This window comes from Egretta garzetta, unplaced genomic scaffold, assembly GCF_000687185.1.
Source record: "Egretta garzetta isolate BGI_Z169 unplaced genomic scaffold, ASM68718v1 scaffold133, whole genome shotgun sequence".
NCBI classification, from domain to species: domain Eukaryota; kingdom Metazoa; phylum Chordata; class Aves; order Pelecaniformes; family Ardeidae; genus Egretta; species Egretta garzetta.
Genome location: NW_009259111.1, coordinates 2,151,470 through 2,174,570, shown reverse-complemented (window position 1 = coordinate 2,174,570; position 23,101 = coordinate 2,151,470). Strand labels below are relative to the sequence as shown.

At 37.7% G+C, this 23,101-nt stretch overlaps 1 protein-coding gene across 1 annotated transcript in view; it reads left to right on the top strand.

Annotated features, from left to right (window-relative positions):
- Positions 1-23,101, top strand: part of PSMA1 (proteasome 20S subunit alpha 1) — a 36,744-nt gene that overhangs the window by 3,523 nt on the left and 10,120 nt on the right. The window lies entirely within an intron of this gene.

Genomic DNA, 23,101 nt, shown 5'->3' with positions numbered 1-23,101 from the left:
GCTTAGGGCGGGAGACGCCGAGCGGGTTTAACTTTCTGTTTAATCTTGGCCTCTTGTTTTGGGGCGCCCCGCGAAAGTTGCTCGCACGGGCTTTAAAGCACGCACCGAGCATCGAAGCGTTCTCCCCTTAAGGACCAGCCCTCTCTTCCCCTGTTTTGTTTTTGTTTTTTAAACACCTGAAAAGTAAGTATGGATTAGAGTCATTTTCTGCGCTTTTTTTTTCAGTCTTCGGTAACCGAGTTGCAGGTTAGCCCGCTATTGCTCGACCAGGTTTGATTATTTTGCACGAGTAATCCCTTTGGAACGGATCAAAATAATAGTTTTGGACCAGATTATTAAAAGTGTTTAGACTGCTGTAAGGGAAAACGGGCAGCTAAGGGGATTTTGAGCAATGCCTTTGCTCATTCGTCCTGTGTGTTTGTTCCTGGAGGAGTAACTGCTTAGCACTTTGAAATTACGATCATAACTCTGCATTTTCACATCATTATTTAAAATAAATGCCCTTTGAGCGGTAATTCCGCGTAATACCGTACTGCTTTACTTAAATCGGTTTAGGAATCGGATCAGGTAAGTTGGCGATTGCGCTTCTTGCTTATGGAAAGAAGGAATTCTTGAAATGACTTGGTGCCATTGCTTGTGATTTGCTACACCTGACTAGCGCTCAAGTAGCCGTCGCTTTGGGGAAGCTGCGGGGTACCAGGAAGCGCTGCTGCAGGATAGGGGCCTAAAAATTGGCAACGTGCACAAATCGTCCAGCATGATTACAGACAGAAAATACAATATGCAGTGACAAACGAAGTAATTTTTGTGGGTAAGAACATGGAAATAAGCAATGGTTTGTTTTTCAAAAGGCAGATCAAATTGATGGAACTTTCATACTGTCGTGCACCTTCCTCAGTTAGAAATACTCCTACGCTCTTTCCCAAAAAAGAAAAAGAAATTCTGTCCTGACTTGCCCCACTTAGTAGCAAGTACAGATGGTACAAAACCGTGTTAAAGAGTTTTCAAAAGAGAAAATGGGAAGTTCCTTTGGGGATTATATGCTTACATTTACTGTTATTTGTTTGTTCATGCTATCAACTGGACCACCATCAAATGTATATGTAAATGTCTTCAAGGCTGCAATGCGTATCCTTTTATTTTTTTTATTCCCTTGAATTCAGCTATAAATAAATGCATTCCAGAAATAATTAGATAGTGTAGTCTTCATTAAAACATCATATTTGAGTAGGTATGTCTGTAGCAGTGGACACTAGAAGGTGCCTAAGGAAGAGTACAAAGATAGGACAACATACGAGGCTTTAATACCCTCAGTGCAACCATGCGTGGCTTTAGCACTTTCTGAATCAGAAGTGGTGTTTTATTCTTAACAGTTCTCAGGAGATTTTTCTTCCCCAAATTTGCCCAATCATTCGGTTTTTTTGAAGTCTACATAGGCTTTTGACATCTGCTGTGTACTACAGGAAGAGGACCTTGCTCAATGCAACTTGACTGTGCATTGCTATGCATTGTGCGGTTTTGGTTTTTTGAAGTTTCCTTTCTGTCTTAGTTGATACTATTCTCATTTTGGTAGAAACAATAAACAGTTGCTCTTCAGTCACCTTCTCTCTTCAACTTACGATTTATATCTTTCCTCAGTCTTGTATTTTCCAAACGGAAGAGTTCTAGTTATTTGATTTTTTTTCTTGTTAATACTAATTTTTTTTTTTTGAGCACTACTGTATGCTTTTGGAGCTGTGGAGACCAGGAGTTACGCACAGTATTCAGGACACAAGAGCAGTCAAAATAAGGGGTTTCATGTCATTATCCAGTTCTTTCCTTGTAATTCCTGTCGTTTGTTTGTTTTGCTTTGTTAGGGAAGTGAGAAAGCAGATAGACAGAGCCTTGTTGAATGTTGTTCTGTTGAACATTGAACAAACATTAAACGATGTTTTCGTAGCATTAACTATCTAGATCCCAGGATCTCTTTTCTGAATACTAACATCTACATCCACTAGATAGTCTTATAAGTAAGGATAGGATTTTTTTTCTGTGTTCACGTTGTGGTTATCTATATTAGATTTCACCTGCCTATGCACTCAGTATTGTGAGCCTGTATGCAGGTTCCCTCAGCCTGCTCTATTTTTACTACCCTCAGTAACTTACTATCAACAGCGTACTTCGCCACCTTACTATTTATTTGTTTCCAGATCATTTGTAATGAATTAATTAGGTTTTATTTCAGTGGTATGTCTCTGCAAAAACACCCTGAAGAAATGTGTACATAGTTCATTCCAAAATGTAATGGGAATACGGTTTTCTCTAGTAGCACCTCTGTTGCCTAACAGTACTCTTCCCAGCATATTCCAGGCCCCTGTCCTGAGGAGTTTACAATCTAAGCATGAACAATTTCAGTAGAAAGAAAACTTGGTTTGAGTAGTTTAGCATCTATCATAAATTAGAAGAGCGTTAAGTAAATTTCTTCTTGTGACAGAATAAATTTTAGAATAAATACCTTTTCATTTACTATTCCTTAAACAAATGCAGAAAAAAAATGTGTTTCATTTAAATTGGAATGAAGAAATTAACTTCAGGGTAATGTAATTTTTTTGGCATCTTTCAGTTTCACTAACAAAAGAAGATAGGTAGTTTAGTGATTTAGGTTGATTCTTAAGGCACCATGTGATAGAATACCTGCACCTACGTAACAGTGGCTGTTGATACCATGGCCTCGACATACAAACAAATGTCTTCAGTTGCTATTTGGTAAGTTTCTAAATGAAAGCTGGGCCATAATATTTCAAAATACTGAGTTACTGTTTTCATTGTCTCTTCTCTGTTCCAAAACAGAGTTAACTAGAAAGAACAGAGAATATAACGATGCCTCTCTTCACTCAAGGCTGTAATCTTGGCATCTTCTTTGGCCTGTTGCTCTCCTTTGACCCACACATCCAGAACATGTCTAAATCTTACCACATCCACTTGAATATTTCTAAGTTTTAACCATTCCTTTCTGTTTGCACTGCCTGATTTTCTTTTTTTTTTTTTTTTCTGTCAATGGCCTGGCGATTGTGTGCCCTGTGATCTTCACATGCACAGGGACAAGCTCCATTCAAAATTGCTGTGGTTTTCACCTGAAAGTGTGTTGTTTCCTGTTCTTCAGACACATCAAATACAAACATTTGATTAGTTCTTCCTAATTTAGTCCTGCGATTCTGCTCAGTTTCTCACCATGTGGACAACTTTTGCATGCATTTGATAACTTCAGACACAGTTGCCCAGCTCTTCACTTCAGAAAACTATTTTGTGTGCTTTCTCTTGTATCGGCACAGAAAGGTTAATCAAATTCTAGCAAGTCCTTTCTAAAGTTTCTCTTCAAGCCTTCCATACTGTATTCATCAAAGTAATAATAATCAGATCTAATTACTATATGTAATTGTGCCCTGTCATCCTCGCCCTTTTTACATGGGGAAAGAGATTAATAACAGGGTGCCTAACTTTGAAACTCTCACAGGGTGGTATTTCAGGGAATTACGAGACACATCAGTGTGTATTTCTGTGACAAAATTGTCTCAGATATGGTTGACAGCTTTCTCGAGGACTGAACTTTATCTTGGCCAAAATGCATCTGTTCTGTTTGAAATTCATTTTTAATAATGGCCTCAGCTGTAATCAAGTTCTTTAAACAAAGTATCCTTTGATATTGGAAACAGAAATTTAAACCAGCTACATGGTTTAAATAGCTTGACTTTCTAGTCATAATCTGGGATCATTTGCATAGAAATTCTTGTGTATGATTGAAGAATGCGTAAATTGATGCCTTGCTCAGGAACAATATTCTACTACCTGACGACTGGTATAGTATAGAGTGTATGGGAAAAAAAAAAAAAAAAAGAAGGTGGGAACAGAGAACATACCTTGTGTTGGAGCTGTGAGTTAATAAGTTACTGCATTTGCTGCTTTTCTTTCATTCATATCCATGAGGAAGTTGATGTCCGAATACCACGTTTTTCATTATTTTTTCTTTGAATATTACAGTTTGAGAAACTAATCTCTAAATTAATATAAAGACAGTTAAGATGATGCAGGCAGTAACTATTTGTTACGAGTTTTACATCAGATGCTTGAATGAATAAAGAAATGGCATTTTTACAGCCATAATCAGCAAAAAAACCCCAACCAACAAAAGAAATACTACACCTCCAGAAAACCCATACAAGTGTAGTTCACTTAGGGAAATCGGAAGCCTTAACCAAGCTTGAATGAATGTTTGGAGAAACACCAGCATTCCGTATTGTCTGTCTAAGTTTGTCTTGTGGCAAACACTGTGGTTACTCTGTTTGGTAAACTGTAGAAACACGCGCTGCAGCTAGCAACTAGAGCTCCTTGGATGATCTCATAGTTATCTGTGTGCAGTGTGCTAGCCTTTAAAATCAGGCTATGATATCAACTGCTAAGACTTTTGTATGTCTTCAGGGCTAACGGCCTAGAGCGGTCTGTGGTGGTTCATAAGCAACCAGACGTGATAGAAACAAGGTACTGAAGGATACCAAGATGTAGTTACTAAGGGGATTAAGAAAAAAATACAGGTAAAAGCGGCTTCTTGTGCAAGTGTATTCACTATGCATGATGTCGGTATGCGTGCAATAAGGTGTTGTATATGTATTTGTCATGTCTAAGCGTGGGAAAGAGATCCAGTTGCATTCCACATTAAGCAAAGCAGTTGCTTTCAAAGGTAAGCCACAACTTTTTGATCTTCATCATGTGGCAGCAAAGACCAAGGTACTGCAAGTGACATCTTTTAGTTTAATTTGTCAAAAGCAGTCACATGGCAAAGAAAACTGGAAAGGAGTAGGGGAAAAAAGTTGTTCTGTGTATAAGATGTCTCTAGTGGACATAGCACTTGTCAGTTTAAAAGGTGTGGGTGATAGTACTAGAAAGATGGAGCTGCTATGATATGCCATTGTCAGAGGACATTTCCCATTTCTGGCAAAGGAAAATACTGGTGTGATGATCCAAGTTGTAGCTCAGCAGTGACAAACTTTGAGGAAAAGTTGACGAGCAGCAGAAATATTGCATCAGCCTAATTAAACACTTAACTCTTTAGAAACTAGAAGGACGCAAATCTTTATCTGGTCTCTCAAGTCTTTTCTGGTGCTCGTATTTTTGTTTTTATGAAAAGAAGCAGCAGCATGCTGGCTTCTGATACTTATCCAGATGCTTCTACTACTGTACTTTTTAAATCTAAGCAATCAGCCTCCTGATCTGAACAAACTTGGACTCTTCTGAAAGGGACCAATGTGTGCATCTCCAGATAAGCATGTAATGATGTGCATCTCTACAGCTGAAATGTACTTTGTTCACACCCTAGTTCTCACTTTAAGGGTGAAACAGTCAATAGACAATGATTTTTTTATGTTTTACAGGCAGAATCTATTGATGCTGATGTGATTTAAATACTCAGGCCACATACAATCTGCGTATTCCTTCAAATAACATTAATAGTGTAACACTTCATATTAGCTTTATGGAAAGTTTTAATGGAATTGCATAACTTCTTAAAACATTTTTATGCAATAGAGAATGTATAAATAAAAAAAAATGAGAATCATAGAATGTTTTGGGTTGGAAGGGACCCCTAGAGGCTATCTAGTCCAACCCCCCTGCAGTGAGCAGGGACACTGCTAACCAGATCAGGTTGCTCAGAGCCCCGTCCAACCTGGCCTTGAATGCTTCCAGGGATGGGGCCTCCATCCATTTAAATAAATGAGCACATCTTTGGCTGAATTTTTTCTGCAAAGTACCATGAATTTGGATGCTTATTTCCTAATAAAAATAAAGATAACGGGCTATCAAGATCAACAAATAGCTGTCAAAATTCTGGCTTTAAGCTATTACAGAACTGTATAATTATATATGGTACTGATTTTTTTACATGAGCTTATTTGGAGAATGGTGGGATAGTTTAATTTTTTGACAACAAAAATACAGGAATTTGTCAAATGTGAAGTTTTTGCCACATTTCACTTTTTCAAAGCTGATTATTGTCATCCTATGGCATAAGCAAAACTGAAGATTAATAATAAAACAGAAAATAGGTGGCTTTCTTTATATGTAGCATCTCTCTATAAAAAGTTTACTTTATGCTGAATCATGTTTTATTATAAAATCTACACCTTCATTGATATAGGATTAAACTTAAAAATATATACTAATATCCCAATGGCAATTCAGTCCTTAACTTGCTAATTGAAATTTCTGTCTTGAATTGAAATAGAGGCATTTTATGGACTCTGCTCATTAATAGTGCTAAAGATTAAATCTAATGAGGGAGCTGGTTTGGTTTTTCAGGGAAGTCTGACTTAACACATGAGCATCAGATGCATAAATATATTCTGAAGAAGATCAGAATCAGCCCAAGTCAGGGCTGGGAGGGAGAGGAGGAAAAAAAGTGAGCTGAATTATTCAGTCAGCTTCTCTCATTCCCACATCTTTCAGAAACCCATTTTATTGACCCTAAATCATTAAGACGGGTCCTTGTTAATTAACATTCATTAAAATTCTGTTAAATTGCTAAAATTACATTATATTGTCAGCAGGCATAAAACAACCCGATAAAGACATTGTGCTGAGTTACACCTATTCAGGGTCTGGCCTGTGTTTCAGCTTGAGTACAATCTCAACTATTTTGTTTGGCTGTATTATTTCTTTCAGTTAGGTGTATGAAATCCTTGTAGACCTTAATGTATTCAGAAGTTCATCATACTTAATGCTTTCTTATGGGAAGTATTGTAAAAGCTTGGACCTAGAAGAAAATGGTATTAACATACTCACTATTTGTTTTGTTCCTAATTAAATAAAACTGAAACCTTTGACTTGAAGTATCAGGCTGCAGATGTCTGAATAATAGTGCTTTGACAGAAAATGTGTGGAAATATCTACAGTATCTTACCTCTTGAATAAAAAAGAGATTACTATCTGGAATATTAAGTGTTCAAAAATTATCATAAACTGCTATATATCATTATCTTGACTTCTAAAATGTTTGGAGATTGATTTGGTTTTAGCATTCAAAGTAACAATGGTCTAATATGACGGTCTATGTGAACAAAGCATGTCAATGCAAATTCACCACCCCCACCCCCCAAAGAAGGAGAAATACAACAGAATGCTGTAATTGTGACTGAGTAACTATTTCTTCTGGAGATTCAACATGAGATTAAAAAAATAGCAAAATTATGCAATTAAGCTAATTAGATCATTAATGTGGAACTATTTTGTCCTTCTAACCACAGAAGGAATTCATCTCAGTAAAAAAGCAGACAGGAATAAATTGTGGTAGGAGACAGAAACCATCTGGTTTTAAATGATACATTTATGTGGTTTATATCTGTCCTCTAAAACCTAAGCACAGCACCAGCATTTCTTAGGTTAATTTTATTTTTATTAATTGCTAAGACGAAGTTGTTCATCATACAGAACCTGAGCCTTCTATCTTGTCCAGAAAGTCATGACACGCAGTGAAAGTGTTCCAATTTCAAACAACTTGTTTCAGTAATCTTTCCTATTTATGTCTACTTCTTTAGCTCAAAGTTCCTTTTCTTCCTCATAGAGCGCAACAGGACTGTTTAGCATTCATAATCAATACTGCGTACAACTGCTGTAATTTGTCAGCCAGCTCTGAGCATCTCGGCATAAGCTCCCGCTCCCTCTCACCACTCATGGTTCACTGAAAGCAGTACCCCCTTGCATGCTTTGGGCTTAAAGACCGACTCAGAGCCTGAATTTACCACGTCGGAAACTGCATACCAGCTAAAGACTTGAAATGGTTTTGTAAATGAGTTCGCTGCTTCTGCCTCCTCTGTGTGGTATAATGATACATCACGATTATTTACAAACATGGAGGGATTGCATTCAGTTTGTCAAAGCTGTCAAACAAACGGAGGTAAAGCAGAGAGCAGCTTCGCAAGATCGCGTAACGGCTAAGCGGCTCGATCTGTAACTCAGCTATTTTTGTGCTCAAAACTAGCGCTTGTTACCTTTGGTAGCATGATGTTACAGTAAGAGGAGGAAGAGCAGTCGGATGTGAAAACATACTTAAATATTTCCAAGATGTTCACTTTCCTCGGGTGATACTCTTTATGAGTAAGAATAAAGTAGGACCTTTTAGAAAACACTGCTAATCCCTGTGGGGTTCACCCAAGCAGCAAAGACTAGCCCATCATGGAAAGCCTCTCCCCCCTCTTGTTAGCAACATGTCTGAATTGAGTATGTAAGCAAAAGTGAGGGTAGGCTATGGAAATTTCATAGATTCTGAATCTAGATAACGCAAGTGTATTAACTTCAGTTGATTAAGTTTTATGTGCTTATTTATAGCTAAAAATGTGTCCAGCGTACTGGGGTACAAAGTAATGGAGTAGACACAATCAGCCATGTGCGCCTGTTGGACCTTTCTTGCAATGAAAGAAGAAGAATTGGCTCTCAATAACAAAAGCAACACAGGTAGAAGGGTTCTTTTGTTGCTTTGGAGTTTTTGTGTTTGAATTAACAACAACCGGAGAAGAAAAGACCTTGAACAAGAGCAAACTGGACACAGCAATGGGTTTTACCAGAGCTGATAAATGAAATGCAGAAGTTTACATTATGATATCTTTGCACTTACACTCAGTTAGTAACAACTGGGTAGCAATGACCAATGCGTCATATAACAAACTCAAACACTGTATCAGTGAGGAACTACGTTTAAGTTTACATCATTAACTGATTTCTTATTTAACATGTACTTGCAATATCATTTATACCGTTCCACAATGATTCCTGTTGTGATTGTTTAAATTATCTAAGAGTTTATGGAAGCATGGGAAAAAATCTTGAGGGTTTTTTGAGACCTGAAAATCTGTCTGGTTCAACCTTGATGGAATTCAACTACATTTGGAAAAAATGTTACATCAATTGCAAGTTACACGAAACACATGTATCTTATTTTATTATAACTATGAGCATAACGCTGATCACGAACTAAGTTACAGAGGGGTCTATTTACTTAGCATTCAAATAAGTTTTTTCAGAGGAACAGATATCGCATAATAAATTTCACTGATACAGTATTCACTAGCGCTGACCTACAACAAACCAGTGCTATGTACCTGATTACTTGTATTGCTCTATTCAGAATGTCATCTTTACTAGAATTAGAATGTTTATTAAATGTGAACATTATGCAACCTATTGCTAGAGAAAAAAGCATAGCGAACAAACAGTACAATTAGGAAATGAAGTGAACGTGTACCTGTATTACCCTTTGTTATTGTTTACTTACTTGCTGATTTGTAAAATTTGCTGATTTGGAATCTGTTTCTCTTTGACTGCTGCTAATTACGAAGACCCTAAAATTCATAATAATTACTGCTTAGTACCAGTGTGTGCTTGATAATGGTTTGAAAGTTTGTGACTCCTGGCCACTCTGGCTTTTAGTACTTAATTATTGTAAGGCTTATTGCAGTGTAGTAGTTTCCTAAACGTAGATTGCCTAGATGCATGCAACCTTTGGGATTTAAAACACTACACACTGCTTTCATTATCTGATTTAGAAAAATGACAAAAAAGCTATGTACCAGGAAGTTAGCCAAATACCAAAGCAGCTGAGTGACATACTTTAACTGCAGTTGCTTACGTCATGTATTCAAATTGCTGCTGTTAATTCTGAGGCACTTTTATACTAAAAAGTGAACATCAGATGTCAGGTAGTACTATTAAAGGCTGGATTTAAACAAGATCTTATGCTCTTCAGTTCTGGCCTTGACTACTTACTGTGAAGTTACTTGAATAGCCACATTCATTAAAATATTACAGGCTTGGCATGTTTGCTTTCTTCAATGCTGGAAGTGAGGAATCTGTCCTTTACACATCCATTTAGTTTTGCTTTTATTAACATGTCCCCTTCCCACAATTGATGCATTTTTCATGCAAGTTCTGAGAGGGATGGAGGGAAGAAGGAAAACAGCGTTCCAGTTTTAAGGAAATGTTTTGTTAAATTTTCAATGCTTTCTGATATATTAGGGAGAAAAAAAGATAACCATTTTCCAGACTCACTTTATAGACTTAGTAGTTTAGGAATTGTTAGAATGTACATGGGGCACTTGCGGTGTTGATTGCAATCTGGGGATGTATCCTATTTAGTTACCTCCCCAGCCAGGTCTCCTACACAAATAGGTCTGTACCAAATCTAGTGGTGGAATTAACAAATTTCTGAATAGAAAAACATTGAATTGCTGTAAAGTATATTAACGTGGCATGTAAATTAAAATAAGGAATTTTCAGGTTTTGAGCCGAGAGGCCTGATTCTGTATGCTGCCCAGTAAAATAAAAGAGCCTCAGAGGGGATAGGCAAGAATGCTGCTTTAGTGTGTATTTTTTATACTGAGGCTTTAGGCAATAATGCTTTATGAACGGGATCATGCTTCTGAGAGGTCTAGCTTTGTTTTCTGTTTGTGTTAATCTGAAACATATATAAGCTATTTTTATAAATGGACATGATGTTTCACAAGATGTTTGTGAAGTCAGGCCGTGCTTTCCCAGTTACGTGGGAAGTTAGTCTTACGTGACAAAATGACATGCAGAAATTTCACTCACATGAACCTTAACCTATAGAATCAGGTACTTTCCATGTATTTTTAATTACTTACTCACTGAAGATAGTTCTCAAAGGCAAATGTAAATTTTTTAGACATGGAATGCAAACAATATGTTCCAAGAGTTGAAAGCCAGTTTCTTCTGATAAGAAATCTGTCATCTGTTTTTCCTCCTTCCCCACCTTTTTTTCCCTTCTATCTCTTTATCAGCTGATCTGTGTTGATGTTCACACTGAAAGCTTATCTGTACCTAGCACTATAGGTCAGAAAATCTTACTGATAGCAGCAGGAGCACGCACAAGTATCAACCCCATGAATGATGTCCGTGTGACAATAAGCACAATCCTCTTTCTACTCTATTGCTCTTAAATGTCTTGCTGAATCAAAATGATTCCTCGTTTCGTACAGTACCTGTGGTATGTGGAAAGCTGACTCCCAACTTCGAAATTTTCAGATTTTTTACAGCTATGAGAGTTTTAACTACTGCTGGTATTTTTATTCTACTTTGTTTAGGTTCTGCTTTGGGTTTTTGAGAGGTGCATTGATCTTGGCAATTGTTTCTTAATCTCTGATAATCATCCCCATTGCTTTGATATCCCTGGGCAACTTTGTCTTTTTGCCCACCGAGATCATTAGCACTAGCTTCAGGGGTATTTGTTAATTAGGTTTGTGGGTTCTTCAGGACCAAGTAGTATCAGAATAGCTTATTATCCCATCAACACAACTGGGGAATTGCTTTTGAACACCCTGTTTCAGTCAGGATGGGAAAGAGCTGTACTGCAGACAAAGACAAAACCCCATGCTTAGGGCCCTCTGATTCCTGAGCAAGACCTCAGTAGAGGGTCAGGTCCATGACTGTTGTGGCAATTGGAGAAGCGTGTCAGACCTGCAGCATCACACTACCTGTTCTCCAGAGAGCCCTAACACAGGCTGCTGCTATTATCATGTTCTTAAGGAAAAGATCTCCCTGTGGTCTAGATCTTCACCTCCTCTCAGTGCTTCCTAAGTGCTTTCCAAGCCTACTTTTCTAAGAACTCCCGAGTTACTTGTGCTCCATAAAAGACTGGACTCTTCAGCCTCACTTCAATTCCACATTTGGAACTACCTTGTGTGCTTCTCAAACTATATCCACAAGATCTTTGACCATCTGGTGACCTTTATCAGATTACTGCCCAAAGATTTTTGCCAGAAGTTTGACACTCAAATTATTGAGGGTCATATGTCATCTAGAACAATCCTGCAAGCCTCACTTGACGCAGCAGGGACAGCAGTCTGTGCTTTCACCTCCTCCTTATTTCTTAGGCAATTTTCTTGGCTCCAGTGTTTCCAGGGAGAATAAAACAATTATAAAGAAAGAGATTCTTTAGCATCCATTCCGAAGGAGCATTACAGACCACAAAGGGGTGTGAGCTGGAACATCGTACCAGAAGCAAGCAGAAGTGGTAGGAAACAGTGTACTCCTCTCCTGGTTGTTTAGTGAAGTTTTACCCTTTTTTTGAAGTATAGGCTTTTTGTGGCTGAGGCTGAGCAACAAGATTATTAGAATGTTCTTCTGATTACCCATTCTTCCAGGTCTTTGTAGCGGATGCTTGCTTTCTTGGCTAGAAGTTGTCCTCGGGTGACTTGAGATTGGAAGGAGGTATGCTGTCCTCCCCAGAAGTATAGTATATCAGGTATCAGACGTTTCTGCTAGCAATCTGTCTGGGTTCTTGAATGAGCTGGAAAACAGATTAGGTCATTTCAAGCATCCACATCACATGCAGAAAGTCCATGACAATGTTCTGGAGACTTTTCTACAGGAATGTGGTTAACCAAGACCCATTCTTCCTGTGGACGTGAATAGGAAATGCCATCCTTTTTACTCCAGAGTGTCCTCCAGACCCTTTTGTAATCAACTGTTAAAGGAGACAGGTGCATTCATGTCAACCATGCATTTGTTTCTAATCTTCAGAGTTGTTTTGAAAAATAAAATAGGATAATGATGATCATTCTCATAGCTAAGGATGAACACAAGGCAGATCTGACATCATTTCAACTTTTCTGTTGAAATTCTCTATTCAACTTCATTATTGAAGTCCTTTTTTTTCCCCTTCAGAGAAATACCCTAATTAATAGAAAAACAAATGAAAGGCAAATTTATTAGGCCAAGTAGACTTAATTTACCATGTGATACACAGAAAAGCCAATTTTCCCTTCCTTGGCCTCACTGTCTGGAATTCTTTATTTCCTGGATGGTGCTGGGTTCTTCTATCAGCTCAAATCTATTTGACAGCTGTTTCAGCACTGCACTTCCAGGCTGGTGGCTTGTTTTTGTTGATACTGTAGTAATTGTATCTTGAAGGGTTTGTTAATGTTTTTTTCTCCTTTATGCATTAGTTTTCAAGTAGGATCTGAGTATCTTAGTTGTTTCCTCTGTTTCTGAACGCTTTTTGAGTGGCCAGAAATGGTACTTGAGCTTTGAAGTGTTTGTGACTGTTCATCACAGGCCCTTTATAACTACACTAATCTTGGAAAGAGGTATGCATCAAGAAAAAAAAAAAGTATGGAAGAAGAGCCCATGCAAAGCTAGATATATATTAAAACTGTCACCAACTGTTTAAAGAAAAGTCCTTAAAATGGCAATATGTGTATGTGCAGCAGTGCAACTTAAGAAATGGCATTTCCTGAGCTGAGAAACATTCTACGAAATTCACATTCACTTCACTTTGTAGAAGTGATTGTATAATGAGTTCATCCCTGGCTAGAAACTAGAGAAAGATGGTCAATTTGATACCAATGCTCAAAAGTCTCTTAAAGGAGAGGTAAACCTCTCCTAAGCAATGAAGTAGTCCTATCATTTCACTTGTATGCTACAGTTGCACAACGCTGTATTATTAAAACCTTTTGTAAAAATACAAATGTGCATAATAAAGTTGTTATTCTGTCAATTCCTGTTATATTTTTGAATTTCTTTCCTTCTTTGCAGCTAATCAGGTTTGGGCCAAAAGACAGAAGACCATTCACAAATACGTTGCTGCAGGCTGATACCCAGTAACTAGCTTAATCCTTTACATTTTCAAGCCAAATTCTATGAGATGGAAATTGGAGATAGAGACACATACCCACCAGTTTTCAGTAAGAACAGAAATAAACTATATTTATTTTACACACTTCCTTAATTCGATTTAAATTTGACACTACCACTACATGTTCAAGGTCTAAGTAAAACTGTGGCTATACTGAAGTCAGTGAAAAAAGATTGATAATGATGTAAAGATTGTAACTCAGAAACTGGATTTTAAAACTCAGGTTGAATGTGCTCTGAAAAAATACTGAATGAGTCTGACTTGCATTAGAAATACATATTGATACCAATTCAGTAGAAAGCTACGTTATGACAGGGCAAGCCATATACCTGGGTGAAGGTTGGTAATTGTTGATAAGGAAGCGCTATCGGGGCATAGTTCAAATTGCATCGTATAAGTGGGTTTTGCATAAGACTCTAAACAAACTAACTTAATGTTTGGCTTTAGTGGTAAGAAGAGTATTTTTGTCTGAAACTAATCTAAATAATGTAATAACGTGAAGAGTACTGTGTAAAGTTAATAGTGAGCGTACAGAATTTGATAAAAGGAGAATTCTGTTCAGGAGTAGCTTATTTTGTAACTTTCACCTATGTGATTTTGCACAATATTGAAAAGAAATACAAATCCATTCATATTCGCTGCTCACTATGAAATGAGGAGGTCCCCAGGGCTTTCTGGTAATTTTACTGCCTTAATGCATTTCAAGTTGCATAACAAAAAATTGATAGCCTCTATCACTGGTCACTTTTCAAAATCCTAAGGTATGTATTCAATTCCCAACCTGGAAAATTTCTTCCTGTTTTTATTAATTATTATAACATAGTTGAAAAGTTCTATGCAAACGCAAAGATAGTGTTCTGGTTTCATTCTCTCTATATTCTTTTTTTTTTTTTAATTTTATTTCCCTATTCCAAGTATGAAATCTTCCATTTGGCAATACCTTTTGTCCGAAGAATTATTCCTGTTCATTTAATGATGTGATAAACACAGCTTAAAAAATATTTTGGTGCCATAGAATCTGTTGCGAATGAGACATCTGTAGTCACAAATTTATTTGATATACACTTCTTAAAATCAAAAACAGACGCGCAGATGTGTTGACTATATAGTGATACGCTAATAACTACTGCAGAGATTTTTAGGTACTCACTAGCTAGTTTCAAAGCAGGGTTATATTGAGGCAGTCTGGAATTAATTTGGAGCCCTTCAGACCCATCACTGAATCCTTCCATGGACCAAGGATTAGAAGCCAAGGGTTGTGCCAAACACTCTGGATTTAGAATTATCCTTACATCAATGGAATTTGTTCATAATTTAAGCATGTATGATGCACTGTCTGAGCTCAGTGATCTGTCAGAACGATTGCAGAGAATGGACGTTGCGCTGCCAGAAGTGCTCTCACATTTGTCAGGACAGGCTTAGATTTCTGCTTGCATTGTTGTTAGTTTAGGAATATATGCAATAAAGATGGCAGTGCCAAATAAAATTTGTACTATGTAAACAGGGATATACATGACAGCAAAGCTGTTAAAATCCATGTTGCAAAACTGGGCATTTGGCAAACAGTAAAAAAACCTGGCTGATGACAGCAAGACTTTTTAAGACTAAAATTTAATTGAACATCTATTTTTTCCTGCATATTAATTCTGTATTGTAGTCTTTCCTAACAAAAAAAATGACTCCATTCTAAGAATGGGCTGAGTTTTGAAAAGTGTGGTCCACAAATACCAGATTTGTTGACTAAATAGCAACTGATTGTTAAAATAAGTTTAGTGCTCCCATGGAACTTGAAAATGCCCATTAAGAGAAGTGTCACAGAAATCCGTAATGTCTTGCTAGGAATAGTAAGTCATTCCTAGGGTCTTCTCTCTTCTCTTTTCTTTTTTTATTTTAAAGTACTTAGTTTAATAGCCTCTGGCAAACTTATTTCTGTATGTGAATGTATTTCCATTTTTCAAGCAGAAAACTTTTGGCAATAATAGAAGTGGCAAACTCATTGTGAACATTGTATTGTGTGATCTACATATAAGTACTCATTTTAAAATATTTATCAAATAGAAATGCGTAACTAAGAAGGTAATACTTTCTCTAGCCATTAATTTAGTATGACAATAATGTCTGTCATAAGGAAATAGGATCCGTTAGTGGTCTCGTGGATTACAAAGGCGTTACTTCTGTATCACTCTGTTATTTCCAATCTGTGCTGACAATTCTACTGAATTCTTTTATGGGTAGAAATTTTGAAAGACTTCATCACTAACATAGCTGATACAGTATTCATTCATGAACTTGGGCATCGTTCATAGATGTCTCTCTCAAAATGTTATACATCCACTGCTGGATGTTTGATGACGCTTGGGTTTTGATTCAGGTATACTCAGTCAAAAATAATTCCAACAATACGAATCAACAGTAGCAATGAATATATTTGCAAGAGTTTATGCAGCTATATGAACACTGAAATTGATCTTTTGTCCTCAGAACCTTAAAACAGTAACTGCCGTTCTTTTTCATTGAACTAAAGCTTAACGGATTTTCATAAAACTCCAATAATATATTCCGTACTGCTCCCATAAATTATGTTACTAGTTCTTCAGTTATCTTTTGATGACTCAGACAATACTATGTACACTGTTTAAATCATAACTTCTGGGTTAACACGGAATTTACAGCTCAAAATATATTTTTATTCTACAATTAATGTATATTATAGAGAAACCCTTCCTCACTCAGAACAAAGAAATAAATTTCAGGTCCAAGAAGTAAGTAGCATTAATATCCATGTGAATTTCTCTCTAAATGTATTTTTGTTTTACTCAAACAAGAACTTACAAATAAAAGCTATTTCCATGACCAGGATATGCTACAACAGCTCTACTGTGTTGAACCTTGTGCCCCTTGTTTGTTCCAGGACTGGACAGAAAAATCCAGACTTTTTTCTGCAGTTCTCTTTCCACCAGGATTATTTTTGCCTGCTTTCAGCACTGCCTGGTCTTTCCCAGCCAGCTCCGATGATCAAACAAGGTTAGTTGCCCTGAAGGCCTGTCCTGAAAAGGACAAATGATGTCAGCTCACAAAAGCTATGGATTTTAAAAAGCTGGGAATAGACTTGGCATGGCTAACATTTTTCACGACAAAATATTCCAGTGTTTGAAATTGGTCAGTAGTTTAAAAAAATGTTAAAAAATGCCTTTGGCAACATGAGTGAAAGGCTGTTGTAGAGAAAGAAATGATTGCACCTCTACTGAGAACTTGCAAAAGACTAGGAGAGGAATTCGGTATCATTTATAGAGACAAGTTATTTCTACCTATTTACAGTATTAGATACAAAACAATTTTTTTCTCTATGAGCACTTCTGAGTATGTACGTTTATAGCAGCTGTCAAATTTTTGCCCTTAGTCTTAACCTAGTTGATGAAAATGTCATCAAATATGACCAAGTTGTACCCAAATGCCTACAATTAAATAGTCTTTTCACCTTGTAAAATATCTATTAATGAAGTAAATTTATTATCTGCATTAAATCCAAATATGGACTGTTCAAGTTGTTGAGAGAGTAAGACAGTTCTCAAAAAAAACCCTTAGCCAGAATGCTCAGTCCTGAATTATGATAATATCCAATTTAATCTAATCTTAAGTAATCTTATTTTGATGAAACCAACCTGTGTACATGAAGCTGGAATGTTTGTATGTCTGGAATAAGGCTGTTTCAGCCATTATTTAAACCCAGTTCTACATTAGAGATTAAGATCAATGGCATTGAAATCAAAAGACACAAATCAATGAGGCACTTAATGTGACACGATTAGCAACCATGGTGACTTGAGACTAACAAGGCATAAATGTAGTCCAGCTAAATACAGCGTATCAAACTGAAGAGTTCTGAAATAAATGGGATTGCCATTTCTGCCCTCCAGTATTTGTAGACTACAGTGGACATGAAGATAATTTGTGTTCTGTTTTTTTTTTTCTTTTAATAGGGGAAGGAAGAAGACGACTGTTTTAAGGTCTCTCTTCTGTAGTTCATTCTCCTGATCGTAATTTTTAAAAGGGTCTTGTACTCTGCTGTAGAAGAAGGTATCCACCCCCTCTCATTTTGGCCTAGGTGACTGATCATCAAATGGACATTCGCCATACAATACAAAGTTTCCTGAAGCTAATATTGACCACTTTTTTTCCCCAGTAGTAACAGTCAAACTCCCAACAACTGCTAGATATTAAGCAATGTTTGGTTTGTGGTTTTTTTTTTTATTTGAGGAAGATTGAGATTAATTGATAACACTTTCATTCTTATACATAAACAGCTACTTTGTGCAGGAAGCTATACTGCATGAGTCATCAAACACAGGCCAAAGAAATTAAAGTAGCCTATTTGAATGTTGCAGTAATATGCCCGTTCCTACTTGCTCAACAGAAACAGCACTGCTAATTGCGAGTAACCACTTGCCCATCTGACAGGAGTGCCTCCAAGACCTCCCTGGGACCTGTCCTTCCCCTTCTCCAAGGGGATGGAGATGCTGCCTGCCTTCAGTCGGTCTCGTACTCTGGCAAAACAGTTTTCTGTCTTCCTCTTTTGCAATCTGCTCGTGCCTAGGAAGCACAAAACATGCAGTCTCTGGGAGTGTTACCACTGACCCCTGCAGAGCCAATCTTCTACCAAAAAACCTCCATGCAACTACAGGAGTATAGTACACAGCAACACAGTGGTTAACATAGATTGACAGTGAGTGGTATGCCAAAAGGGGACTTGGTGGAATGTTGTTTCCTCCAGTGAATCAGCAGAGGAGGAAGCATAATGGCCTTGCCTTTTAGTTCCTCTATATTAATCTCTGCAGAGCAATGCCTGCCATTGCTCAGATGTCAGATGCTGTTTATAACTACACTGGAAACATAACATAGAACAAAATAGTATCATTAATTTCTCTTGAGACTGTATATGCATGTTTTAGGTTAGCTATTTTTTCACTGGTGCACTTAGTTCAAACACTATATCAGCAGTATTGTAACGTGGCTTGAAAAGTTGTTTTGTCTGTGAATCTGTCCGGTTACTCTCAATGCGTGACCAAAAGACCACGATGTGCTCAAGTGCAAAGGTTTTCACAGCATGGGTATGACATGTCTCAGGAAGTACCACCTTGCCTTTGCTTGAGCCTGCTGCTCTTAGTGACACCCAGCACTAGTGCTGGGGGACAGAGAGAAGTGTCCTATCTACGCAGCATCTCTGTGCCAGTTGTCATTTGATGAGCATTTGTCGCCTTTCCTTCTTTATCTGTTGTTTAGGCTGAAGACTTCTACTCTCCACTGTCAGTCTTTATATGAAGCTGTTCCAGAATTTGAACTGTTCTTTCCACTCTTGCCACTGCCTTCAGTACTGCCACATTGTTTTAAGGTGGGAAACAAGAATCCCAGCCAGCATTCATGTCCGAGCAGTGTCAGATGCCTTATGGATTTATACGGTGGCAAAGTAACACTTTACATTTTGTTCTTCCTAATAATTCCTAACATTTAATTTGGCCGTTACTCAGCATTGAACATGTTTTCATAGAGCTATCAATTGTATATCCGTTTCTCTAAAGTGATCCCGATTATCGGATTGCCAACTGTGAAACTGAAAGTGAGAAAATACTATTTTCTCCTACCATAGATGTTTTAGAAGTAGATTATTTAAAATGTGAGGCTAGTTTTAGTTTTACTTTGCAGTCCTGTAGTCTTTTATGCTGTGATTTCTTGATGTAATATATTGATTGCTGCTTGTCATTCAATTTTTTTTTTCTCTACAATTATATATTTCTTTAATCCTCTTTTTCTATTTATTCAAACCTTCTGTAGAACTGGGCAAGCACATCTTAATAATGGAGTTAGGACTGTTACCAAAGAAAACATTTGATGCACTTTCCTATAGCTATTTGTGTTATAAAATTAGTACCTGTGGTACAGATAATGGGGATAGTTTTGTAGGTATTTAATAATGGATCAGATACAGCAGTGGCCAAATCGACTTGAAGTCGTGTCCTGCATTGCCTCATTGATGTGTCCCATAACACGGCTTGGAGGAAACAGCAGTTTAACCACCTTGGTCACTCAGCACTGTTTGTTTCTGCTGTGTCTATCAACTGTGTCTGTGTTTCCGTAGCCTTTTGTCACATGCATTTTTATCTCCTGTGAAGCTGCCTCAAACCATCAGATCATTTCGTGCGGGCCACTGTACCACCATTAAATACAGCAAGGGTGACACTTTCTCAGGTGCAGAGGTCAACATAAAGCTTACGCATTGCCTAAGTTTTACTGAAACTCTCATTTAAGGCCTTCATTAAATTTTCTAATAACTTTGGATGATTGACAAACCACTAACTTCATTAATTTCAGTAGCTGTTTGCCATATTTGGGCAAAATATATGTAAAATGCTTCCCTTCTGATTTGATGCCTTTGTTATCTTTGAAAGAGCTATTTGATTTTGCCTTATTCATTCCTTTCTCTCATTCTGTATTTAAATATTATACTCTTGGTTCAAATGCATCAGTGGGGAATAGGTTGGGTGTTTTTTAACACCAGCGCCCTGGGATGTAATCAGAAATACACAGCAAACCCGCTGGCTTTGGCCCTGGCTACCGAGGGCTCATACCAAGCCTAAAGGGCAGCAGGAGCATTCAGAAGGAAGTGAATTACTTCCTTCCATGGGAAGCATTTCCCCTTTCTGGACATTATTCCTGCCTCCAACATCCACTTGTGCTGCTGCCTTGGGAATACGGCAGCAGCTGTGCTGCCCGGAGCACTGGCAAGCAGCTGGAACTCCCTTCCTGCTGTCACCTGACCTGAATCAGTTTGCTTTAGAATAAATTTTTAATAGTTGGGCATCTGGTTAGTTTGGTTTCGAATATATTTTTTCTGTCTGTGTAATAAAGGTAAAAAGATTACTCAGGAAAATACTTAAGTTGTTATTTAATAAACCTATACAATAGTTCATACAGCTTCCAAAAGCTCTTCATTTACACAGCATTTGCCAATTTTCTATGTGAAGTTTTACAAATCCTGCCTTTTTATCACTAAAATCATGGTTCCTAACATCACTCGCTGTATGCCTACAGAGCAATAGAGAGTCTTGGCATAGTTTAGCGTTCTATCAAAACTAACACACTTTTGCCAAAAGAGAGGAAATACCTGGCTGTTGTTCTGTTGCTGTAGGTGGAGTAAACGGATCTTTAGGGAGTCCCTTGTTGCTGCGGGAAGTTATTACAGAGTGGCGTGACAGCAGAGACTACGGGAACAGTTACTGTGAGTTCAGTGAAACGTGAAAGCTGTTCAGCTCGCTTAATAAAATGATTCAATATCCTGTGTGAGTGCACACAAAACAATGTCAAAGAAAGGAAGTTATTTCAGAGCAAATGAATTTGTATTAATCAGCTTAAAAATAACGAAACAAGTTAGATAATTTAAATCGGCCTGTTTAGATTTTTTTTTTCCAAATGGCACTGTAGCCTTCTCCAGGGAAGAAGAGAAAATTTTCCAGTGGTAAGAGAAATGTGTCATTGGTCCTGCGTAACCAAAAGGTGGTACAATAGTAGTTTGACTTTAATGGTTGTGACTTCAGCAGCTGGATGCTTGTTTAAAAAAATAAAACATATGAATACAGTGTTATAAAAAATAAAACATATGAATTCAGTGTTAGTTGATTCTCTTTTGTCTTAATGCTTGAGTCATGCAATCCTATAGGGGAGTTCTCATAGTGATTTTTAACTTGCTTTTCAGTTACAACTATATAAAAATACAATGTCCAAAATAAGAGCTCTGGTAAGCAATTAATTTTTGTTAAGCACTTGTAGTTTTTATCTTTATTTTGAGAGCAAAAAGACCCATTTAGAAATTTACTTGCATCTTAGCTGTAATTAAGAAAGACATAGTAATATTTTTCTAATTCATAACACTGCTTGTCAGTTAGCTTTATAAAATTGAGACTCCCTGTACCCTTTTTTCCAAAAAAGAAATACAAGAGGATTTTTAGTCTGCTGCATCTGATTAACAGTGGCTATTGTTTTACTCCTACCAAACTGCCTTAATTTGGTTCTTTTACCCTAAACTGCTTAAGCTCATAACCTTTCTTAGCCTGGATGCTTTATGAAAACTTCATAAACCACATGCTTGTGATAAAAGGGGAATGACTGAAACACAGCCTGGTGGTTTCAGAACAGGTAGGGCCAGCCTCCCACAGCAAGAGGTCCCATTTGTACGCTGGCTGTCTATGCAAGATCAGTGCGACACACGTACTCTCTGCAGAGAGAACCCTGTCGCAACAGCGCTGGCGTTTGCCTCAGAGCGGGAAAAACAAGCGAGGGGGAAAACAGTACAAACCTAACATTGATGGTCACACAGTACCTTTCAAAATGTCTGTGTGCATCTGCACACAAACTCACGATTCAGTGAAAAAATTCTCACAGCTGTTTTAGAGGTAGCTTTTGTGAAGTTGCCAGTGTTGTTTGGGGTTTTTTTAAAATAAATTTTTAAAGAGTAACTGTGACTGAATTTATCCATATGCACTATCTGCAGCTAAGGTTTTCACCTAACCTAAAACATTCGTAACAATGGCTGTAACAACTGTCTTTCTTTGTTCCCATGCTCTCTTCATACCCTGTGAGTATGAAGAACAAAGAGGGAGTTTTCTCAAAGTATGAAGAAAAGGCAATTAACAGCACATGCCTCCTATTGTACAGCAGTGCCTTTATCATCGGTGGCTTAAAAATCACCACAACTTTTGGCTAACATGCACGTAAATGGCTAACATGCACGTTTTCCTAAGAAAAAGACAGGTATTTCAAATTCCACAATGCCAGTTTTCCTCAAGTAGTGTAATTTTTGTATTGTACACAGGAACCTTAACATCAAGAGACACACTGCACGGTTTTGAGTAATACTGAACAGCAAGCACAACGCAGGCAAACCCTACTGCATCCAGCTCTGGAGCCCTCAGCACAAGGACATGGAACTGTTGGAGCAGGTCCAACGTCTTATTAGTGAACACTGCAAACTTTCAGAGAAGTGGTCTGTATACACATGCCTTATGCTCTCCGTTACGGTACCTAGTGACAGGACAAGGGGTAATGGTTTTAAACTAAACCAAGGTAGGTTTAGACTAGATATAAGGAAGAAATTCTTTACAGTGAGGGTGGTGAAACACTGGAACAGCTTGCCCAGAGAGGTAGTGGAGGCCCCATCCCTGGAAGCATTGAAGGCCAGGTTGGACGGGGCTCTGAGCAACCTGATCTGGTTAGCAGTGCCCCTGCTCCTGCAGGGGGGTTGGACTAGATGACCTCTAGGGGTCCCTTCCAACCCAAAACATTCTATGATTCTATAAAAGCAGGCCCAAGGAAGCCATTCGGGAACTCTGGCACAGAGAAGCTGTCAGGGTTTGGTAAATCGAGGGGTGACGGAGC